Below are 9,111 nucleotides of genomic sequence, written 5' to 3'. Positions count from 1 at the left end.
TAAGGGTAGGGAAAATTCTTCCTTATCTGTATGGCTGTGTTGATAAATTTGGCCACAGTCAAGGTGATCTTTTCGTTGTGGCCCTGTAGAACAATTATTAGTAATGCTTCAATTGAATGGCCGGGAAGTTTTGATATAATTGGTAAGAGAAGATCTTTTCTAGGTTTCTCATGTAGTTTACAAGAGAATAGAACATGGGAGATGGTCTCTATTTCTGAGTCGTTACAAAGACAGTACCTGTACATTCTCTGTATTTTTTTATATCTACCGGAGAGAAAGTTCAATGGTAGGACGTTGAATCGGGCTAGCGTAAATGCCCGTCTGTATTTAGGGACGAATAACCAGTATAGGTATTTCATCCCTTCTGAATTTGGAATAATATTCATGCCCAAGGCCCTCGGAGAACAAGAACCATTCATTGAGCTTATTATAGACTGGTTGTCGATGTCTGTTAGTCTGGATTTAACCATGGTTCTAGCATTATGATAGTCCAAATCTAATACTTCTGAAGGGTGGAGACCCATCGATTTTAGCTTCTCCGTAACCTTCGCTGTCCATGTTACATTCGATAATGGGTCATTTAAAAAGCAGGCCAGGTAAGATTCAGATGTTAGTAATTTATAACAACGGATCCAGAAGTAGATGATTTGTTTCCATATAAGGCAGGACAAGGAGTTCATCCCAGCTTCTAATAATAAGGAAGGTCCTGAAACGCAGCTAGGGACTCCAAATAGAGATCTTAGTGCAGAGTATATTATTCCATCCAAATTTCCTTTATAATAAGGAAACCAGACGGGGGCACCATAAGTCAACATTGGGATGATTTTAAATTTTATAAGCCATATTGCTGCCGGGATGTATTTTCCTCCGTTAGTGAAAAAAAATCTTATAGTTGCCCCGAGATTTTTATTTGCCTTAGCTTTTAAATAAAGAATATGGAAATTCCATAGTCCAGTCTCCTGGAACCAGATCCCCAAATATTTGTATGAGTTAACCTGTTCAATTATTGTGTGGCCCATCTTCCAAATGTGTCTGTCTTTTCTTCTCGAGAATATCATGATCTTAGATTTGACATAATTTATCTCTAGAGAATTTTCCTTGCAATAGGAGTTAAATCTCGTAAGTAATCTATTGAGTCCAAGGCGAGTTTGAGATATTAACACCGTATCATCAGCGTATAATAGTATTGGAACTTTTGCTGCTCCTACTTTGGGGGCATGAAATTGACTGTCCTCCAAAATAGTAGGGAGGTCTGCCAGATAAAGGTTAAACAACATTGGGGCTAGTACACACCCTTGTCTCACTCCCTGTGTGGATGGAATTTCATTTGTAAGACCCAAGTGCCTGCAGGAGGAAGGGGACCATTGCTGTCCAGGGAAGGAGAGCCATTTGCTGCTGCCTGCTGGCCGGTCTCCCTTCCAACCTGCCAGCTTGCTGGTGCTGCTGCTGGGCTACCAGGTAGTCAGCCAGCTGTTGCTGATTTCTTCCACTGTCCTTTCTCTGGAAGGGATACATAAGCTGGCTGAGGTGCCTCCTGCTTTGTCTGCCTTTTTGTGGGTCCCGAGTCATGTGCCTGGGAGAAAGAACTCAGAGCCAAGTGGGGAGACCTGAGGGGCCCCCAGTTAGTGTAGTGACAGGTCGAGGGAGATATGGCGTTGCGAGGAGGACTTGCCAGGTAAGGGGAACATGGCCCAGACGCTTAACGACTGTGCCTTGTTCTGGTCCTCCCCACACCTGCAGGTTTGTTGGTTGCCCTATCAGCCAGCTCTCAGGCCTCTGGATGCTGATCCTAAATGCCAGATCGGTGCAACGTAAGATCTCCCTCATTCACGATTTAATAGTGGATGAGGAAGCTGATCTGGCATGTATAACCGAGACCTGAGTGGGTGAGCAGGGGGGAGTCAGTCTCTCCCAGCTATGCCCGCCAGGGTACCTGGTTCAGCATCAGGGTAGACCTGAGGGTCGGGGAGGGGGGTTTGCTGTGGTCTATAGGAGCTCCATCTTCCTCTGCAGGCACCCTGTTCATGTGACTACTGGTCTGGAGTGTTTGCACCTTATGTTGGGTCAGCGGGACAGACTGGGGATTCTGTTGGTGTACTGCCCATTCCACTGCCCAACAGACTCCCTAGCTGAGCTGACGGAGGTGGTCTCGGGTGTACTGCTGAGATCCCCCAGACTGTTGGTTCTGGGGGATGTCAACATCCATGCTGAGGCCACCTTATCCGGGGCGGCTCAGGATTTCATGGTCTCCATGACAACCATGGGACTGTCCCAATATGCCATTGGCCCAACACATGTAGCAGGGCATACTCTAGATTTGGTTTTTGCACCTGGACATGGAGTTGGTGATCTGAATGTGGGGGGCTTTGCATCAGTCCCTCTGTCATGGACAGATCACTGCTTGCTGAAGTTTAGACTTACAGCGGCTTTTCCCCTCTGCAAGGGGAGGGGAACCTATTAAGTTGGTCCGTCCTCAGAGACTAATGGATCCGGATGGTTTCCAAAGGGCTCTGGGGAGTTTTCCAGCTGATAGGGCTGGCGCTCCCGTCGAAACCCTGGTTGAACTGTGGAATACAGAAATGACCTGGGTGGTTGACATGATTGCTCCTGAGCGCCCTCTCCTTTGTAGAGCTTGTATGGCTCCATGGTATACCCCAGAGCTGAGAGTGATGAAACAATATCGGAGACGGCTTGAGTGCAGATGGTGACGAACTCCTAGTGGATGCAATTATACACTGGTAAGTGCCTATGGTAAGCTATATTTAGGGGCAGTGAGGGCAGCAAAAAAACAATATTTTGCTGCCACTATCAAATCATCACTCTGCCGCCCAGCGGAGCTCTTCAGAATTGTCCGGGGGCTATTACACTCTGGCCCCAGGGACATGGTAGAACCATCTGAGGCCCGCTGTAATGAATTTGCTAGGCACTTCCAGGATAAAATCTTTAGCATCTGCCAGGACTTAGACTCCAGTGTTATAGCAGGTGAATCAAGCGAGGTATCCAGAGCACAGCCTTGTCCCGATTTCTTGGATGAGTTTTAGTTGGTACAGCTTGAGGACATCAACAAGGTGCTTGGACAGGTTCGTGTAACCACTTCTGTGCTGGATCCTTGCCCTTCTTGGCTAATAGAAGCCAGCAGGGATGGAACAGCCGGCTGGGCCAGAGAAGTGATTAATGCCTCTCTGTGAGAGGGGGTGGTCCCTGGCTGCCTGAAAGAGGCAGTAGTGAGACCACTCCTGAAGAGACCCTCCTTGGACCCAGAAAATCTTAATAACTATAGGCCGGTAGCAAATGTTCCATTCCTGGGCAAGGTCCTTGAACGAGTGGTTGCGGGCCAGCTCCAGACACTCTTGGGCGAGACTGATTATCTGCATCCATTTCAGTTGGGTTTCAGGCCTGGTTTTGGCACGGAAACAGCCTTGGTCGCCCTGTATGATGACCTTTGTCGGGAGAGAGACAGGGGGAGTGTGACTCTGTTGATTCTCCTTGATCTCTCAGCGGCTTTCAATACCATTGACCATGGTATCCTTCTGGGAAGACTGGCTGAGTTGGGAGTGGGAGGGACTGTGTGGCGGTGGTTCCGCTCCTACTTGGCGGGTCTGCTCCAGAAGGTGGTGCTTGGGGAACATTGCTCGGCACCCTGGATTCTCCAGTATGGGGTTCCACAGGGGTCAGTTCTGTCCCCCATGCTGTTCAACATCTACATGAAACCATTGGGTTTCCAGAGCTTTGGAGTGCATTGCCATCAGTACGCGGGTGACATGCAGCTCTATTTCTCCTTTTCATCTTCTTCAGGTGAGGCTGTCAATGTGCTGAACCGGTGCCTGGCTGCGACAATGGACTGGATGAGGGCTAATAAACTGAGGCTCAATCCAGACAAAACTGAGATGCTGCTAGTGGGTGGTTCTTCTGACCAGATGGTGGTTGTCCAACCTGTCCTGGATGGGGTTGCACTCCCCCTGAAGGAGCAGGTTCATAGCTTGGGGGTTCTCCTAGAACCATCTCTGTCACTTGAGGCTCAGGTAGCCTTGGTGGCATGGAGTGCCTTCTACCAACTTCGGTTGGTGGCCCAGCTGCGTCCCTATCTGGACAGGGATAATCTGGCTTCAGTTGTCCATGCTCTGGTAACCTCCAAGTGAGATTACTGCAATGCACTCTACGTGGGGCTGCCTTTGAAGACGGTTCAGAAACTGCAGCTTGCGCAAAATGCAGCAGCCAGATTGGTAACAGGGACCAGATGGTTCGAACATATAAAACCGATTCTGGCCTGCTTGCATTGGCTGCCTGTATGTTTCCGAGCCCGATTCAAGGAGCTGGTTTTAACCTATAAAGCCTTACACGGCTTGGGACCACAATACCTGATGGAATGCCTCTCCCGATACGAACCCACCCGTACACTATGCTCAACATCTAAGGCCCTCCTCTGGGTGCCTACTCTGAGGGAAGCTCAGAGGGTGGCAACAAGGGAGAGGGCCTTCTCAGTGGTGGCCCCAAATTATGGAATTATGCTGCTGACGAGGTGCGCCTGGCGCCATCACTGTTACCTTTTTGGCGCCAGGTCAAGACTCTCCTCTTCTCCCAGGCATTTTAGCATGCGTTTTTAAATTGTTTTAAATTGGTTTTAAAAGATGTGTTTTAAATTAGTACATTTGTTTTTAATGTTTTTAGTTACTGCAAACCGCCCAGAGAGCTTCGGCTATGGGGCAGTATACAAATACAATAAATAAATAACTTATTCAATGTCCTTGCCTACTATTCTGTTTTAATCAGGATGTCAAATTATATAAATGAAAAATATCAACTTTTTTTATTACAAAAGACTGAAGCCATAGGTGATAGGCTACGGCAGAGACTGCTTATTTTTCAGTCTGGACCAAATGGTCAATACATGCTTAATATTTGACTTTTCCAGAATTCTTTGTTATTTCTTGCTTTATACCATAGAACAGCCTTTCCAGCTTTTGAGTCCCCAGATGTTGTTGGACTTTAGCTCCCATCAGCCCCAGCCAACATGGCCAATGGTCAGGAATTATGGGAACTGTCAACCAGCAACGTCTGGAGACCCAAAGGTTGTGAAAGGATGCCGCAGAAGATTTATTAGAAGCATTTTAGCCTCTATTTGCCCTTGAATTGATTTATCTTGTGATAGCCAATCTCGTATGTAACACAACTTTAATGCTTTGTAATATAGATTGATATCAAGTACTGTAAAACTTCAAGTTGCACCCAGTTATAATTTTAGAGCCTAATCTTATCAAATTATAATTGCTCCCAAATTTGTGTTATCTGCAAATGTGACAAAAACTATCCCTTTAAACATGCAAGAGGGATAGTTCTCAGTAACAGCCATTACTAAGATCAAACTTGATACTCTTATCAGTTTAATGTTGATGATTCACCAGTTCATTTGAGGTGGTTCACACATGCATATACGCTACAATTTCTTTTATTTTGATTCATTCCAAGTACTTATATGCATATATTTCCTTATAATTTGGCTCTTTCCAGGTATTTCTGGAGAGGAGAATGAATCCACATGGGGTGGCAGGGTGGAGCTGATATGATGCTCCACCCCTGCTGTGTGTAGGTTAATTAGAACATCTGTTGGCAACTCCTGCACACATGGTTGAAACCACACAATGGCAGGGCTCTGGGTTGAGTGTAGAGGTGCCTTTGTGCACCCAGCTATATGCAGCTTTGCATACCTATATAAGGTGGCTTTCTACTGATTTTTCTGATCCTACCACCACAATTTCTACAAGCATTTATTCTACATGGATGAAAGCCTGAAAAGTGATTTGATTCCTGGCAGATGAATGTGTGAGCCAACTATTGAAAAGCATTACATTGCAGGAGATCTGATGAATCATGAATGTTATCTCTATGATAATGGTATTTCCGATCTCTATGTATGGATGTGAAAGTTGGACAGTGAAAAAAAGCTGATAAGAGAAAAATCAATGCATTTGAAATTGAAGTTGGAGGAGAGCTTTGCGGCTACCATGGACTATGAAAAAGACAAATAATTGGGTGTTAGAACAAATTAAACCAGAACTATCAATAGAAGCTAAAATGATGAAACTGAGGTTATCATACTTTGGACACATAATGAGAAGACATGATTCATTAGAAAAGATAATAATGCTTGGAAAAACAGAAGGAAGTAGAAAAAGAGGAAGGCTAAACAAGAGATGGACTGATTCCATAAAGGAAGCTACAGACCTGAACTTACAAGATCTGAACAGGGTGGTTCATGACAGATGCTCTTGGATGTCACTGATTCATAGGGTCGCCATAAGTTGTAGTCGACTTGGAGGCACATAACAACAACAACAATCTCTATGATGGCCTGTCATGCAGGTCATTGTGGCGTCCTTCCCCAGCACCACCAGTGAAGCTCTCACTTGTGGCTACCAGCAGACAGGAACGTCAGGTTTTCTTCTTACCCTTTACAGCTCTAGCACAGATTTCAACAAATCCCCCTGCTAGGCCTTACTACCCCACACTCTGTATCTCTTATAGCCTTTAGACTGTACCTAGTCTCTGCCTGGCTATCTCGATACCTTGTGTCTATGGGTATAGGTAATTTCCAAAACCCCCTGCAGCCTCTTGTACTGAAGCATACAGCCCTGGGTTTCTCTGTGGGACTGGATACACTTTCCTCTGATCCGCTGCTGCCACCATTCGATACAACTGTTCAGCCTTGGTTACTTGCTATCCCCCCTGGTATGTGTTTCCCAGCTGAAGGAATCAGGCTTATGTTTAACCAAGAAATATATTTATTAAGAATTAGAAATAACAAGATTACTTTTAGAATGTTTCACAAGCGTATGGTTTCATCTGTATTCTGTTATGTACTTTACTTCTTACTAATTGCCTCAGAACTCCGACTCACTCTCAACAACAACACCAAACACCATCCACCTCCTCAATTCACCTTACAATTCACCTCTCAAACACCACCTCAACACCACCCAGATTCAACTGTCATTCTTCCATTTATACTCCCAGCCATTCAAACGCTCAGCCAATCATCCAGCATTCTACTGCTCATGTACTCCCCCCTCCTCTTTCACTCCTCTTACCATATGTCTTCTATATAACCAGCACTTACCATATTTACAATATAAGCAGGAACATCACAGTCATCACTGGATGTTGCAATTATCAGTTTATGAACATGCTTGCATTTGCATTTTTGAGCGCATCTTTTCAAACTGTTGTATAGGGATGGGCAAGAATTCTGCTGAATTCAGATTTAGCACCAGATTTTTCAATGGTCTGCATATTCTCCATCTTTATGGAGTGGTCCTGTTTGCTCCAAACTTTAACAGCTCCCTGTGACGCCCTTCCCTGGCTCTCCCTGTCAGGTTCCTACCTGCTCGTGGCTACTGCCTGTCACTAGGCACCACCAGGGACTCCACCAGTCCGGATTGTCCTTTTTTATGGTTTCTCTCCCTGCTCTAGCACAGATCTCAACAGATCCCCCTGCTAGGCATCACCACCAGTCACGTCCTAATACCAGTATTCCCAGAGACTCTGAATACTTGTATTGTTATTCTCTTCACTGCTGCCACCATTTGTTACAGTTTCCCTTCAGCCTTGGTCATTACCTTACCCTCCCTTCTGGTCTGTGAAACCCCAGCCAAGGATCAGGCCTTTGGTAAACCAAATTAAGTATTTATTAAATATAACAAAGATAACAAGATTTCTTCATAAGGCACATAAGCATATGGTTTTATCTAATACTAATCCGAACTCCACCCCCCTCCTTCTCCACGCTCTCCTGGCAAACAACTCTCTAAAACCCACCAAAACAACCCACTCACTTTCATCACATCACATCCACCCAGATTCCACTGTCACTCTTCCTTTTATACGCTCAGCCATTTTAAACACTCAGCCAATCATCCAGCATTCTACTGCCCATTCACTCCCCCTCCTCTTCACTTACCATGTATCTTCTATTCAAACAGCACTTACCCTATTTACACTAATACAGGATCATCACACTCCCCCCCCCAAACATTCCCTCAAATATATTGTTCTTTTATTGATTTTACTCACAGCACAGCAGCACAGGCTTCTCTCTCCCTCTGCCACCCCACTCCACTCAAATAATATAAGGTCCAAGCAGAAGGAAACAAGCCAAGTCTCACCCATGTTAAGGACTCAGGGCCTGCCAAGGAGGAGGTGGGGGTGGAGGGGCACTGAAAGCTGCTTTTCTCTTTTCCTTTCCAAAAGGAAAACAGCCAGTCTCTGCTAGCATGAAAACTGACGAGCCTTAATCACAGCTTGCTTTCCTCAATATTTTTTTCAAAGATATTGATTTTTTCATTTATTGATATTTCCTTTCAAAATATCAAAAATGTGAAAAATCAGACCGTCAAAAGCACAGGATAGCAAAGAACAAACTGAAATCAATACTGCCTGTTTAGGTCAACAGAATGCTTTCGAAGAGGCAGTAGCCAACAGATCCCGTCCATATTGTTGTGTCTTCAATGATCTATCCCACATTTCTCTTGTATTGAAAACCTTCTTAAACCACATTCAGAAGATGTTAAATGTCTAAATAAAATGGTTCGACCACAGTTGTATTAAGACTGTCTGCTTTGTCCCCCCCTTACTGTTCCTAAACTGTAACACATTCATTGCTATGATTTATTATAGCAGAGGCCTGCCAAATCTTAACACTCCACCCCATGAGCAGATTTCTTATTATTCCTTTTGTATGTTTCTGCTTCACCCTTGCATCCCAATACTTTGGTCTCAGTTCACTTCTGGAGCATACCTTCACATTTTAACCTGCTTCTTTCTATAAAAACGGGTCAAAGCTTTGGTGGATTTTTCACTTCCATCATGAGCGGATCATGCAGGCTGGGCTCTTGGCAGACTCTTTCAGGTTCCATGTTACTCCCTGTCAAGCAAAGCTGGACTAGATAGGAGGGTAACAAGAACACAACTCTTCTTGCTTCTGAGTGCTTACTTTATTTCAGCTTCAGATGCAAGCCCTTCACACTGCGAGTGGACAATTTGGAGGCTATATTGTTTCAATTAAAGGGAATATCAACCTTTTGCCTAAAGAATAAGTGATTAGAAGTTATAGTGCAA

The sequence above is a fragment of the Rhineura floridana genome, chromosome 5 (genome assembly GCF_030035675.1).
Source record: "Rhineura floridana isolate rRhiFlo1 chromosome 5, rRhiFlo1.hap2, whole genome shotgun sequence".
NCBI lineage: Eukaryota > Metazoa > Chordata > Lepidosauria > Squamata > Rhineuridae > Rhineura > Rhineura floridana.
The sequence above is the reverse complement of the archived record's forward strand: the minus strand, read 5'-3'. Positions refer to the sequence as shown.